A 16,276-nucleotide genomic window follows, 5' to 3' on the forward strand; every position below is an offset into this window, starting at 1 on the left:
TGCTGCTGCTAAGTCACTTCAGTCGTGTCCGACTCTGTGCGACCCCATAGACGGCAGCCCACCAGGCTCCCCCGTCCCTGGGATTCTCCAGGCAAGAACACTTGAGTGGGTTGCCATTTCCTCCTCCAATGCATGAAAGTGAAAAGTGAAAGTGAAGGCGCTCAGTCGTGTCCAACTCTTTGCGACCCCATGGACTGCAGCCCATCAGGCTCCTCCGTCCATGGGATTTTCCAGGCAAGAGTACTGGAGTGGGGTGCCATTGCCTTCTCTGGACTCAAACACATAGTACCACTCAAAATTGAACAGAGAAAGGGTGGATGATAGAAGGGTGTTCATTCATTCATTGAACAAATAATTATTAAGTTCTAAACTGTTCCTAGGGCTTCCAGGTGGTGCTAGTGGTAAAGAACCTGCTTGCCAGTGCAGGAGACCTAAGAGATACAGGTTTGATCTTTGGATTGGGAAGATCCCTTGGAGAAGGAAATGGCAACCCACTCCAGTATTCTTGTCTGGAAAATCCCATGGACAGAGGATCCTGGTGGGCTACAGTCCATAAGGTCGCAAAGAGTCAGACATGACTGAAGCAACTTAGCATGCATGCATGTTAGATAGTTCAGTTCTTAGCATTGGCAAGGACCTTAAAGAGAAAAGAGAGAGAAAGACTCACGTTCCAATCTAGTAGAGTGAGACCAGAACAGAAGAGACTGATAAAGTTGGACAAAGGACCAGACAAGCAATTTAGAAGCAAGGTTGGGGGTAGGTAACTTTAGGGGCAGGCATGCACAAGCATGACCCATAAAGTGGCCCAGAATGGAATAGATTTCAACAGCTGTCTTCTCTTTTCAGGCTGGCAGACATTTAAAGACTGACAACACCAGGTGTTGCTGGGATGTGCAGAGCCAACACTCACATATTGCTGGGTTGGTGTAAATTTGGGCCAGTCTTTCCACAGGGCAACTTCATGCAATGCACCCGTGTTGAAAATGCACATACACATGACTCAACAATTCCAAACCAGGCCTATGGGAATGACTGGACAAATGAAAAAAGATGTCTGTGCCAGTTTAGTATATTCACTGCATCATTACTCAAAGAGGGGGAAGTTGTAAGCACTGGATTGGGTCATGTGCCCTTATGACAACCAGAGGGATCAGGTCCTTTGGCTGGCTGAACCTCAGTCATGCATCTCTCCTTTGTTGCCAGGGGACGGAGGAGAACCATGAGGGACAGGATTAGGACTAGGAGAAGGGCAGTTCCCCCAAAGGGAAAAAAAAAAGACGACTACTATTACCAGAATATGAGGATGAGAAAAATTACTGAATAAATAAAATTTATAGGTACTTCCAACTACTATAGCAGGAGTAACTGGGGCAGAGAGAGAGATGTTTCATGTAGACAGAATACCGTTTTTTTTCATTTATTTATTTTTATTTATTTGGTTGCACGAGGTCTTAGTTGTGGCATGCAGGATATTTGATCTCCACTGTGGCATGCGGGATCTAACTCTTAGTTGTGGCATTTGGGATCTAGCTCCCTGACCAGGGATTGAACCCAGGCCCTCTGCATTGGGAGCATGGAGTCTTGGCCATTGGACTACCAGGGAAGTCCGTATACTATTCTTAACAGATCCTCAGAGAGTCTCTAGAGTCTGTGATGAAGCTCCTTGTCCTGAGAGGATGAGAAGGGGTATTGGGGAAGGTCAAGCCTTGTGAAGAAGCTGGATTGATAAATCCAGACACATGACTAACTGAATAACTTGAAAGATGTGGTTGAGGTCAGGGGAGGGGGCAGTTTTAAGAAAAGCACAATCAGGACAATTGAGAATGCTATGAGTGGGATTAGGAAAGGTTTGGATGGGCTCGTGTTATGTCTGCACATGCCAGTGTGACATTGGCCAGCAGTGCCTGGTCACCTCGAACAGATGATTCAGTGATTCAATCACTCAAAAACTGTTTCTTAACTGGAAAACCGAGAGAAGTAACCAATCACGTGGGCTGCCTGGAAGAATTTCATGAGACTGTGCAAGCGGAAACACCTAACACAATGTGGCTTGAATCTAAGGAGAAGGGCAGACCAGAAGGAGCTCTCAAATTTAAACAAAAGGAAAAACAGTTCGCACGGAAGACATTAATTATGGTGGCCCCAGGAAGTCTGAAAGGCAGGGCTTTGTTCAAGAGCAAAGGGAGCCTGGAATTTAACTTGGGCTCAGTAATAAGGGTTACAAGTCTACTTGTGACCTGAAACTATGTAGAAAAACCAGAAATTGCCCTTCTGCAAGCTCTTAGCTGTGTACAAATGGAGCAACTGTTTACTTTTACGCTTTTATTTTTCATGCACAGTTTGGCTGGCTGATTAAACACTTCAGGACAGGAGCTACTTGAACTCTAAGAGGTAAGGATAGGGAACCCACACCCCACCACCCTGTTGCTCCACTCTGCCCTGTGCTCAGAGCACCGTGGGCTCTGCTTCCACCTTGAATGTCTTTTCTCAGGATAGAGGATGGACCACTCTTACAGGGACTGCCCTGAATTTCCTTCATGTCAAGCTCAAAACCAGTGAGTCACGTGCCACCAGGGTGGCCATCGTGTGTTGCTCTGTCCAGAAGTGAAGGAGAGGGGACTCCCCTGGGAAGGAGAGCAAAGGGACAGATGCTCCCATCACTTCTGACCCCCGACGTGGTCCAGTCTGTGTACAGAGAGCCTTGAACCAGTGTGATACAGGACAAGCCCCAGCCCCCTTCTTCACTCTGAACGTGGTGGCCATGCTTTCTCAGGGGGCAGCCGTGGAGAATGGAAGAAACCCTGCGATGACAGAGCCTCATAAACAGCAGGGTCTCGAGCAGGTGCCTGCTATTACCACCCTGCCTCGGCCCACGGGGTTTCCAGGGTGTCGGAGCTGCCGTCTGTGACCCAGGATGAGAAACAGGTGGTCCATCTGGGTCAGATTACCAGGCACGAAGCCTGGTAATCAGCAGTCATTTCTGAAAGCCCGGCTTGGCTTTCTGTCTGGGATCCAAAGCAGTGTTGTTGCCATGGACACTAGAAGTCCCTTGCCTGCGTCCAGAGGGAAAACTGAAGTGGCGGCCAGGAATTCTCAGAGCTGGCTAGGGAATAGGATGGAAGCAACTCAGAAGTGAGTGCCCATGGAGAGTAGCAGGGAACAGAAGAGGAAACAAGGAAGGAAGCTGAAGAGAACTTTCTTTCCCTTCCTTGGCTCCTCATCACACGTCCAAGGCACAACCAACCCTGCGTCAGAGCCCCAGCTGAACCAAATGGTCCCACCTACTATCTAGCTGTGGGCTCTCCCTAGAGCTGAGGCAGGGGCTCCATCAAAAGATGGTAGGGCCCGTAGTCTAACAATGCATTCCAAGCCTCACACAGGATGTAATTCTATGTACCTGCCCAGTACTTGCTGCTTTGTGAAACCACAGACACAAGAGAAAGACCTGTGGCCACAGGCTGCTCATAACAAACAGCTGTTTTTGCACGCCCAACCCTGGAGAGGGGCTTCCCTACGTCTAAGTCACCAAGTAACATAGGTGCCACTAGGCTCACCGCCAGGCTTCCCAGGTGGCGCTAGTGATAAAGAACCTATCTGCCAATACAGGAGACATAAGGGACATGGATTCCATCCCTGCGTTGGGAAGATCCCCTGGAGGAGGGCGGGGCAACCCACTGCAGTATTCTGCCTGGAGAATCCCATGGACAGAGGAGTCTTATGGGCTACAGTCCATGGGATTGCAAAGAGTCAGACACGACTGAAGCAACTTGGCATGCACGCACGTGCACGCTCACCTCCAGGCCCATCGCTGGTGTCGTGACCAGAGGGATGGCCTGAGCTCCCAGCCAACATGGAAGAGGTCCTCTGGAGGTTGAGACAGATTAGTTAGCTTGAGGGAAAACACCAGATCAGGACAGGGCAGATCCAGCAGAAGGAAGCCTCGGCCACCAAAGGGTGACAAAGGCTCCATCAGGAATATGAGGGGCAGGCAGTTGACAAGGGGCAGGGCCCCTGCTTGCTTATGGCTCCTGAGGATCAAACCCTCTTCCTTCCCTCCCCTCATGCTTCCTCTTCCCCTTTTTCTTTTTTTCCTTTGATTCAGCAGCTTTTTTTTTTTTTTAAAACAGTTATTTTAAAAATAATATTTATTTATATTTATATATTTATTTGGCTGCCCTGGATCTTAATTGTGGCACATAGGATCTAGTTCCCCTACCAGGGATTGAACCTGGGTCCCTGCATTGGCAGTGCAGTCTTAGCTGCTAGACCCAGTCTAGCAGCTTTTGACTCGGTTATTTCCCAAACAAATAAAGCCACCCCAATGGTTCCAGTTCTTCAATACTCCTTGGTTGTTCAAAATCATTTTTTCTGAGGTGAATGAGCAGCTGTGCCTCTCAGGCTTCTATTGATCTTATGTCAGTTGACTCCTACCCCAGGGTTGGGGGAGACTTTGGAAGGACATGTCCTGCCACAGGAAACCCCAGGTCTCATCAGTAGCATGCAGCCATCTCTAAGGTGGATTGTTTCCTTGGAATGTCACAAACTTTATCCAACTCCCTGGAGTGTTGCTGTGACACTCTGGACTACGTGGATTGATTCATCCCTCACGTATACAGGCATCAGAACTCTGTTTGCCTCTAGGCTCTTCCTTGGGTCATCACATTCTCACAGGGTGATATTTGCCTGAAGCTTAGCTGCTTGGAGTGGAACCAGCCTTCTCACCATGGCTGGGCACACTCAGCCCATATAGTTCCTGTGGAACTCATGCCCTGGTGTGTCGAGACCTGAATGGAGTCTTTCTAGACCACAGACACATTATTAGCCTCCCTTATGTACTCGACCACCCCCAGGCTGGTCAGAACTACTTAAAATGCCCATCTGAGCCATTTGTCCAGTCGATAAGCATATCTGATCTTCACTGTTACATCTGCATCTCCATTGCCCTTTATTCTGCCCCAACAAACTGCTCAGAATGACTCTACCTTCCCTCCTGCCAGCACGCACTGCACCCAGCACTGGTTCCTAATGACATCCTGTGTGCACAAACCGTGCCTCTCCTGGAAAATTGGTCCCTATCCTCCTAGATCCAAAGCAGAAGTGGTTGCACCTTCTCTTTCCATGAGCATGCTTGCCACTCTGTTCTCAGAAGCTTGCTGTGACTTCCACATGGGGCCTCAGTGCCTCAGCTCTATAGTGTCTGCCCCCCATGCCCTCTTCCAGGGCAGCCTGAAGGCAGGGGCTGAGCTTCGCACCTTGTAGGTGCTTGTTACTTACCTATTACTACAGATAAGACAAGGCTCAGTTGAATTCAGTTCAGTTGCTCAATCGTGTCCAACTCTTTGCGACGCCATGGACTACAGCACACCAGGCTTCCCTGTCCATCACCAACTCCTGGAGCTTGCTCAAACTCATGTCCATCAAGCCGGTGATGCTATCCAACCTTCTCATCTTCTGTCATTCCCTTTTCCTCCTGCCTTCAATCTTTCTCATTTTCAATGAGTCAGTTCTTCCAATCAGGGGCCAAAGTATTGGAGCTTCAACTTCAGCAGCAGTCCTTCCAATGAATATTCAGGACTGATTTCCTTGAGGATGGACTAGTTTGACCTCCTTGCTATCCAAGGGACTCTAAAGAGTCTTCTTCAACATCACAGGTCGAAAGTATCAATTCTTCGGTTCTCAGCCTTCTTTATGGTCCAACTCTCACATCGGTACATGACTACTGAAAAATCATAGCTTTGATAATACAGACCTTTGTCAATAAAGTAATGTCTCTGCTTTTTAATATGCTCTCTAGGTTGGTCATAGCTTTTCTTTCAAGGAGCAAGCGTCTTTTAATTTCAAGGCCACAGTCACCATTTGCAGTGATTTTGGAGCTCAAGAACATAAAGTCTCTCACTGTTTCCATTGTTTCCCCATCTATTTGCCATGAGGTGATGGGATGGGATGCCTTGATCTTTGTTTTTTGAATGTTGAGTTTTAAGCCAGCTTTTCCACTCTTCTCTTCATCAAGAGGCTCTTTAGTTTCTCTTTGCTTTCTGCCATAAGGGTGGTGTCATCTGCATATCTGAGGTTATTGATTTTTTTCCTGGAAATCTTGATTCCAGCTTGTGCTTCATCCAGCCCAGCATTTTGCATGATGTACTCTGCATATAAGTTAAATAAGCAGGGTGACAATATGCAGCCTTGACGTACTCTTTTCCCAATTTGGAACCAGTCCATTGTTCCATGTCCAGTTCTAACTATTGCTTCCTGACCTGCATACAGGTTTCTCAGGAGGCAGGTCAGGTGGTCTGGTATTCCCATCTTTTTCAGGATTTTTCAGTTTGTTGTGATCCATACAGTCAAAGGCTTCAGCATACTCAATGAAGCAAAAGTAGGTGTTTTTCTGGAATTCTCTTGCTTTTTCTATGATCTAGCGAATGTTGGCAGTTTGAGCTATGGTTTCTCTGCCTTTTCTAAATCCGCCTTGAATATCTCCGTGTTTTTGGTTCACGTACTGTTGAAGCCTAGCTTGGGGAATTTTGAGCATTACTTTGCTAGTGTGTAAGATGAGTGCAATTGTGCAGTAGTTTGAGCATTCTTTGGCATTGCCTTTCTTTGGGATTGGAATGAAAACTGACTTTTCCAGTCCTGTGGCCACTGCTGAGTTTTCCAAATTTGCTGGCATATTGAGTGCAGCACTTTCACAGCATCATCTTTTAGGATTTGAAATAGCTCAGCTGGAGTTCCATCACCTCCACTATCTTTGTTCATAGTGATATTTCCTAAGTACCACTTGACTTGGAACTCCAACACATCTGGCTCTAGATGAGTGATCACACCATCATGGCTATCTGGGTCATTAAGATCTTTTTTGTAAGACAGATACTAAGAAGCTCTATTTAGAGAAGAAGATAACAGTGCATCAAGGGATCTTCCCTGGTGGTCCAGTGGTTAAGAATCTGCCTTCCAATGCAGGAAATATGGGTTCAATCCCTGGTGAAGGAACTAAGATCCCACATGCCGAGGGGCAACTAGGTCCACCCGCTAACAATTACTGAGCCCATGTGCTCTAGAGCCCATACTCCAAAACAAGAGAAGCCCAAGTGCCACAACTAGAGAAAGTCCTTGCACCACAACGAAGACCCAGTGCAAAAAATTGGGGACTTCCCTGGTGGTGCACTGGATAAGAATATGCCTGCCAGTGCAGGGCTTATGGGCTCAGTCTCTGGTCTGGAGAGTCCACAGGCCTCGGTGCACCACAACTACAGAGCCTGTGTTCTAGAGCCTGGAAGCTACAAAAGGCCTCATGCCCTAGAGCCTGCGCTTGCAACAAGAGAAGCCACCACAATGAGAAGCCTGTGCCCTGCAAGGAAGAGTAGCCCAAGCTTGTCACAACTAGGGAAAGCCCAGACACAGCAGTGAAGACCCAGCACAACAAAAAATAAATGAATAAATAAAGATGTTCTTTTAAGTGCAGTAAGTACCTACTATATGCTAGGCATTATTCTGCGCTCAGTTAATTCTCAGAACAACCCCATGAAACAAGTACCATTCCACTCCTTATTTTACAGTTAAAGAAGCAAGGACTGGGTACATAACACACTAAATCTCTCAGCTACTAAATAATAAAGCCAGGATTTGAACCCACAGTTTCCACTCTTAACCACTCACATATAAGGCTTTTCACACTAAGAATGGTCAAGAACTCGATTTTAGAAGTTTAGAGCTCTCAGCAGCAAATGGACGAGAGTAAAAATTTTGGTTCTGATCTTGACCTTACTCAACCAGACTAAGCCTCAATTTCCTCAAATGTAAAAGGAGCACAGGGATTTCTCTGGTGGCCCAGTGGCTTAGACTGCAAGCTTCCAATGAAGGGAGCCCGGGTTCAATCCCTGGTCAGGGAACTAGATCCCATAGGCTACAACTAAAGATTGTGCATGCCACCACTAAGACCTGGCACAGCCAATAAATAAATAGATTAGATAAATAAATATTTTAAAAAACCTTTAGGGACTTCCCCGGTGTTCCAGTGGTTAAGAATCTGTCTGCCAACGCAGGGCACACAGGTTCAATCCCTGGTCTGGAAAGATCCCACTTGCCTTGAAGGAACCAAGCCCATGCAACACAATTCTAGGCATGAAGCCCACATGCCTAGAGCCCGTGCTGCGCAAGAGAAGCCACCACAATGAACAGCCCTCCCACCACAGCTAAGAATAGCCCCTGTTTGTCAATAGCCCACATGCCGAGAGCCCGTGCTGCGCAAGAGAAGCCACCACAATGAACAGCCCTCCCACCACAGCTAAGAATAGCCCTCAAGCACCAAAGAAGACCCAGCACAGCCAATAAAATAAAATAGTTTTTAAAAATCTTTTTAAAATGAGCACAGTAATAGTATTTTACTCAATTTTTAAAAAAAGTTTTAAAGTTTTAGGTGCTCAGTTGTGTCTGACTCTTCATGACCCCATGGACTATAGTCTGCCAGGCTCCTCTGTCCGTGGACTCTTTCGGGCAAGAATACTATTGGCAAGGTAGCCATTCCCTTCTCCAGGAGATCTTCTCAGCCCAGGGATAGAACTGGGTCTCCTGCTTTGCAGGCAGATTCTTTACTGTTTGAGCCATCAGGGTGATTTTAAAACTGCAAATCTGCTCTACTCTACAGCTGCAATGCCAGAGTGTGGTGGCCTTGTGAGGCTTTTAGATTTGAGCTACTGCTGCCAGCTCTAATCTCAACCCTCACAGAGAATTTTCTTGAAAACACTCAAGGTATGTATCCTTCAGATTTGATGGAGCCAGACTGTGCACTTTAGTTCAAGGCTATGCACTTGAACTCCTTTTTTTGGATACTGACTTTCCCTACAAGTCTCCCACCTGCTTCCACGACTGTTGCCCTTGGGTTCAGGGTCCACACTGTGTACCTGAGATGACTGGGTTTCTTGTGGGCATCGGTGGTGGACGCCCTGAACATGACTCAGTGTCCTTTATGTGAGGGTCACAGGGACACTTCTCTAACACAAGTGTTGTCTTCATCAAAGGCACAATGCTAAAAGGAGGGCAACTGTTTTGAGCTTCAGTTGCTGGTATTGCTTAGGCTGAAAATAATCCTTGTTTGGGAAAATATTTTGATAAACTGTGAGACATGGGGTAGGAGTCCAAGATTTGTGAGTTACCAAATATACGGCCAAGTAACTTAAGATATGGCACAGGCTGTTTTGCCTGAGATAAAGAGAGGACTTTGACCTCTGAGAAAGAGAAGAGGAAATTCAGCAAAGCCAGAGGAGGTATGGGGAGGGATGTCTGTAAGGTAGTGGGTGAGGTGAAGGCCAATGGCTGGGGGCCTATATTAATTTGCTAGGGCTGTCACAACAAAGTACTGTGGGCTGGGTGGCTTAAAATAAATTTAATTTTCTCACAGTTCTGGAGACTGACAGTCTGAGATCAAGGTGGCCACAGGGTTGATTTCTTCTAGGTCCTCTTTCCTTGGCTTGCAGGTGGCTGCCCTCTCCCTGCGCCCTCACATGATCTTCCCTTGGTATATGCCTGTGTCCTAATCTCCTCGTAAGGACACCAGTCATCCTGGAGCAGGGCCCCTTCTAGTGACCTCATTTTAAACTTCATCACTGTGTATTTATTTTTTATTGTTTATAAAAATTATTTTATTTAAAATTAATTTTTATTGGAGTATAGTTGCTTTGCAATATTGTATTAGATTCTGCTATACAGCAAAGTGAACCAGCTATATAGATACACCCATATCCCTCCTTCATTGGATTTCCTTTCCACTCAGGTCACCACAGAGCACTGAGTAGAGTTCCCAAAGTTATATGGTAGGTTCTCATTAGTTATCTATTTTATACATAGTATCAATAATGTATGAAAGTGAAAATTTTAGTTTAGTTTAGTCAATTCTTTGCCACCCCATGGAATGTAGCCCACCAGGCTCCTCTATCCATGGGATTTCCCAGGCAAGAATACTGGAGTGGGCTGCCATTTCCTTCTCTAGGGCCAACCTAGGGATAAACCCGGGGTCTCCTGCATTGCAAGCAGATTCTTTATTCCCTGAGCCACCAGGGAAGCTTGATGTCAATAGTGTATAGGGCATCCCTGGTAGCTTAGTTGGTTAGAATGAGAATCCGCCTTCAACACAGGAGACCAGGGTTCTATCCCTGGGTTGGGGAGATCCCTGGAGAAGGAAATGGCAACCCACTCCAGTATTCTTGCCTGGATAATTCCATGGACAGAGGAGCCTGGCAGGCTACAATCCATGGGGTCTCAAGAGTTGGACATAACTTAGTGACTAAACCTAAACCACCACCCATCAATAGTGTATAGATGTCCATCCCAATCTCCCAATTCATCCCACCACCACCACCCCTTACTTCATCTTTAAAGACACTATCTCTAAACAGAGTCACATTCTGAGGCACTGGGCTTAGGACGTCAACATATGAATTTGGGCAGGGGGGTTTAGCAAAGTTCAATCCATAATCAGAGCCAAAGGATATTTGAACACCACCCTGCATCCTCCCAACCTTGTCTTCCTGTGAAAATCTTCACTAGCTACTTTGTGTGAGTGGAATCTTTTGTAGAAGTCAAATAAAAGGTAAGCCTTGTGTCTGGGGCCATGTGGAGGGGAGGTAGAGCTTGTGGGATCAAGAGCCATGAGAAAGGAGGCTCCAGGGAAACAGAAGGAAACTTGGGACACGCTGTGGACTTCCTAGGGCCTGGAGACCTGGACTAGTATCTGTTTGTATCACTGATCATCTTTCCTTCTTGGTTTTCATTGTCAGGAAACTCAGAGTTGTATTGGAGGTCCCTTATAAGAAATGTTCAGGAACTCATGCGGGATTACTCCCCAAGCCTCATCCTACCCTTTGGCCTTGGTTTTCTCTTGCCCCTCTATTGTGAACTTTTATTGTCTTTGTCTATTCAGCACCCCTTCCTTGACAGCACTTTACTCACCTTCATATAGTCCCTACAGAGCTGTCAATCATAGTTTCAGGGCCCCTTTCCTACCCTCGTTACATGCTGACCCAAGTGCCCTAGTCATATGGTTACCAGGATGGTCATGTGACTCAAGATAAACCAATCAGAGAATTACCTGAAATGGATATAGGGAGACAGATGTTCTCTTAGCTATCGGCTAATTTGAAAGGGTAGGAATCTCAGGCTTCCAGGAACTATTTTCCCCACCATCTGGACACAGACTGATTTAGCGTCAGGCCAAGAAGAAGCAAGCAGAACTGAGAGATGGAAGATAAGAGTCTGGACATCATTTGAGCTTCAGGATCTAGCTCGGCTTATAATCAGGTCTGGGGCTTCTCAGGTGGTGCTAGTGGTAAAGAACCGCCCCCTGCCAATGCAGGAGGAATAAGAGACATGGGTTTGATCCCTGGTTGGAAATATCCCTTGGAGGAGTGCATGGAAACACACTCCAGTATTCTTGCCTGGAGAATCTCATGGACAGAGGAGCCTGGCTGTCTACAGTCCATAGGGTTTCAAAGAGTCGGACATGACTGAAACAACTTAGCACACACTCATACACAGCCAGGTCTATCCCTGAATCTACCTGTAATTGGAGTTAATAAATTGTCTCTTTCCCCAACATGCACTGGGATTCAGACTGGAGGTAAAGGTCAGAGTAGCTCTGTTTCTTCTTTCAAGTTCCCGAGACAGCCCTCAGTTAGAGCATGAGACCAAAGGGGCAATGCTTATCTCTGAGTCAGAAACCATAAGGGCAAGTCCAGTTCCAGATCTATGGTCTGGATAGACCTCTGGAGTTAGTTATTAGTTAACAGAGTTTGTGAACTCAAATAGAATACATGCCCACTAGGACTGCAGGGATGTATTTCCAGAAAACCCCCAAGTTTGGCGAACAGTGATCTGTGATTGCTCAAACCCCAGGGCAGTCCAAGCCCTGCAAGGACGCTGAGAAGGGGCCACTAAAGCAGCCTCTGATGGGGAATCCTCCCCTACACTGTACTCAGCAGTGGCCTTGGAAAAATCCCTAGACAAGGGGTGTCCTTACAGTTAGTAGGAAGGGGGGCAGTTGGGTTGGCTGGCCTAGATGCTGACTGCTTTGCCTGGGCTGTCCCTGCTTCTGCCCTTTAGAGCATGGAGCATTCTAGGAGCTGCTCTGCATGGTTTTGCCTTCTTTTCACCTAGTGGAGTGAACACTATATCAGTTAGTGCAGAATACTATGCAAGTCAAGCATTTTTGCATTGTGCAAATCATCAATAGTCCTACTGATTTTTAATTTTTATCTACTTGGCCTGTAAATTACAGAGAAATGTATTAAAATCTACTATAATGACAGATAAGTCAATTTCTTCTTATTATTCTAATTTTTGCTTTTCATTTTTTAATCTTTTTTTTTTTTGGCCACTCCTCAAGGCATATGGGATCTTAGTTCTCCAACCATGGATTGAACTTGCACTCCCTGCATTGATAGCACAAAGTTTTAGTCACCTGGATCATTCAGGAAGTCCCTTGCTTTCCATTTTTTAAAAACAACTACTTTTTAAGAGCAGTTTTAAGTTCACAGCTAAATTGAGCAGAAGGCAATTTATAGAGATTTCCCATATAGCCACTGTCTGCACACATGCACAGTCTCCCCACCATCAATATATCCCACCAGGGTGGTACATTTGTTACAAATGATAAATTTACATTGATGCATCATCATGCAAAGTCCATAGTTTACATTAGTGCAGCTTGGTGTCATATATTCTATGAGTTTGGACTAATGTATGCTATGTATCCACCATTAGAGTCTCATACAGGATTGTTTCACTGTCCTGAAAACCCTCCTTTTATCTCATCACTCCACTGCTTTATAACCCATGGTTCCCTTACTCAAGGTCCAAGTTGGCTTCTGGAGCTCCAACCCTCACATCTCTATTCCAGTCAGTTGGATGGTGTAAGGGAGGGAGAGACTGTATATCACATAAAGATCCTTTGTGTTCACAGCTCTGCCTTCTCAGCTTCTTCCCTGTCTCTCATCCTCCATGTCCACATCTGGGTGGGCACTGGAAGGTCTGCTTCTTGAAGCTTCATTGCCTTCACGGTTTGCTTCTGCTGGTACAGACTTGAGGTTTAGAGTGTACTTTGGAAGGGAGTGGATTAACTCTCAGAGGTTGTACCAGGCAAGTCTTGGGATTTTTTTTTTTTTTTTTTTTGGCAATAAAATTCCCTTGAAAAATTAGTAGGCTTCCAGGCTCTTTTAGCTTTCTCTAGGAACCAAGATTGTTTCTTTTAAACCTCAAGACCATCATCTTTCAGTTACTGTCTCTGTTCTCTCCATATTTCTCCCCTTGAAAGACTCCATTTCATTGCCTCCCAGGAACAACTTTCTTGAACTTTTCACTGGAAGGTAACATATGTATATAAAAGCATACAAGTTAGAGTAAACATTTTGACAAATTTTCACAAACTGATCACACCTGTGTGACTGATACTCAACTCAAGAAACAGAACATTATCCATAGTATAAATCTTCCAGTCAGTACGCCCCTCAAGGGCAACCACTATGCTGACTTCTAACATCATAGATTTGTTTGTTTTGCCTATTTTAAAATTATATAAGATTATGTATAAATAGAATAATCCATGTACATTCTTTTTGTGTCTGGGTTCTGTTGTTCAAAGCCCTAAATGTTTGTGGATATCATGTATGTTGTTGTCTGTGGCCATGATTTGTTTATTCTTCTTGTCGTATAGCATTCCTCTGTGTGAATATACTGCAAATTATGTATTCCACTGTTGATGGGCATTTTGAGGGTCACCAGCTTGGAGCTAGTACAAATAGTGTTTCTATTCTCATATTTATCTTTTAATTAATTTATGTACATGTTTGTGTTGGGTGTTGTTTCAGTTATCTATTGCTGCGTGACAGTCTGATTTTATTTTATTCTATTTTTGTGGCCATGCTCTGTGGCTTTTGACAGAATTCAACATTCATTTATGATAAAAACTTTCAACAAAGTGGGTATAGAGGGAACCTACCTACACATAAAGGCCATATTTAACAAATCCACAGCCAACATAATGTTAATAATGAAAAGTTGAAAGCATCCTTGCATCCCTGGGATAAATTCCACTTGATCATGGTGTGCTGTGCCACACTAAGTTGCTTTAGTCGTGTCTGACTGTTCGTGACCTGTGGACTGTAGCCAGCCAGGCTCCTCTGTCCATGGGATTCTCCAGGCTAGAATACTGGAGTGGGTTGCCATTCCCTCCTCCAGGGTGATCACGGTGTATGGAACCTTTAATGTTTTGTTGAATTCTGTTGTCTATTATTTTACTGAGGATTTTTTCATCTATATTCACCAGTATATTGGCTAGTAATTTTCCTTTTGTGTGTCTTTTCTGGTTTTGGTATCAGGGTGATGTGGTCCTCATGGAATGAGTTTGGACGAATTCCTTCCTCTACAATTTTCTGAAATAGTTGTAGAAGGATAGAGGTTAATTCTTCTTTAAGAAGAATCACAATGTTTTGTAGAATTCACCTGTGAGGTCATCTGGTCTTGGACTTTTGTTTGCTTAGAGCTTTTTAAATTGCTGACTCAATTTAATTACTGGTGGAAGAACTGATACTAAAGCTGAAACTCCAGTACTTTGGCCACCTCATGTGAAGAGTTGACTCATTGGAAAAGACCCTGATGCTGGGAGGGATTGGGGGCAGGCGGAGAAGGGGACGACGGAGGATGAGATGGCTGGATGGCATCACCAACTCGATGGACGTGAGTTTGAGTGAACTCCAGGAGTTGGTGATGGACAGGGAGGCCTGGCGTGCTGCAATTCATGGGGTCGCAAAGAGTCAGACACGACTGAGCAACTGAACTGAACTGAACTGAACCTGTCTGTTTATATTTTCTATTTCTTCCAGACTCAGTCTTAGGAGACTGCATATTTCTAAGAATTTATCCATTTCTTATAGTTTGTTCATTTTATTGGCATATAATTGTTTATAGTCATCTCACTATATTTTGTATTTCTATACTGTCAGTTTTAACTTCTCCTCTTTTGCTTCTTTTTTTTTATTCTCCAGAGACGTAAATGGGTAAATAGACGGGGGAACTTACACATCTGACACAAGGCCCTGGAGTGACACCCTACCGTGTGCAACAGACAGAGGTAGCAGTCTTTGTTCTCATTCCAGATTTTATTTATTTGGGCCCTCTCTTTTTTCTTGATAGCTACCTTTTCTTTTTTTTCCCTTGATAGCTACCGTTGGTGGCTCAGGTGGTAAAGAATCTGACTGCAATGTGGGAGATCGGGGTTTGATCCCTGGGTTGGGAAGATAACCTGGAGAAGGGAATGACAACCCACTCCGGTATTCTTCCTTGGAGAATCCCATGGACAGGGGAGCCTGGTGGGTTATAGATAGTCCATAGGATTACAAAGAGTCAGACATGACTGAGTGACTTACACTTTTTTGTTTTATTCTTGATGAGTCTGGCTAAAGGTTTTGCATTTTTTTCAAAGAAGCAGCTCTTAGTTGCATTGATGCTTTCTATTGTTTTTCAGTCTCTATTTCATTTATTAAGATTTATGCTCTGATATTTATTATTATCTATTTTCTTCTATTCATTTTGGGTGTTGTTTGTTTTTCTTTTTCTAATTCTTTAAGCTGTAAGAGTAGATGATTTAATTGAGGTTTTTCTTGTTTCTTGAGGTAGGGTTGTATGATTATAAAATTCTCTCGTAGAAATGATTTTGCTGCACCCCATAGATTTTGTATTGTTCTGTTTTCATTTTCATTTGTCTCTGTGTATTTTTAAAATGTTCTCTTTGATTTTCTTTAGTGGTTTTCAATTTCTCTTTTTATATTGTTACATTTGCTTTGTGTATTTAAGTGTTCCTATTTAAGGTGCATATATATTTTCCAGTGCTATCTTCTTTTTGTATTAATCCATTTATCATTATATAATGTTTTTCTTTGTCTCTTGTTTTAAATTCTATTTTTTTCTAATGTAAGTATTGTTCCTTCAGTTTTCTTTCTCTTTTTTTTTTTGGCCATGCAGCTTGCAGGATCTTAGTTCCCTGACCAGAGACTGAACCTGGGCCATGGCGGTGGAAGCCCAGAATCCTAACTACTATCATCAGGGAACTCCCTCCCTGGTTTCTTTTCATTTCTGTTTACATGAAATACCCTTTTCCAAACCCTAACTTTGATTCTCTATGTATCTTTAGATCTGAAGTGAGTCTCTTGTAGACAGCACATATGTGGGTCTTGTTTTTGTATCCATCCAGCCTCTCTATGTGATTAGAACATTTACATTTAAGCAATTATTG

At 44.4% G+C, this 16,276-nt stretch overlaps 1 long non-coding RNA gene across 1 annotated transcript in view; it reads left to right on the plus strand.

Annotated features, from left to right (window-relative positions):
* The window catches only part of LOC112448788 (uncharacterized), a 54,322-nt gene extending 38,859 nt beyond the window's left edge, over positions 1–15,463 (plus strand). The window contains exon 3 of the long non-coding RNA XR_009496452.1: positions 15,030–15,463. This is a non-coding gene — a long non-coding RNA (uncharacterized lncRNA). The remainder of the gene's footprint in view (positions 1–15,029) is intronic.
* Positions 15,464–16,276: the final 813 nt, after the last annotated feature.

Source organism: Bos taurus, chromosome 11 (genome assembly GCF_002263795.3).
Source record: "Bos taurus isolate L1 Dominette 01449 registration number 42190680 breed Hereford chromosome 11, ARS-UCD2.0, whole genome shotgun sequence".
NCBI lineage: Eukaryota > Metazoa > Chordata > Mammalia > Artiodactyla > Bovidae > Bos > Bos taurus.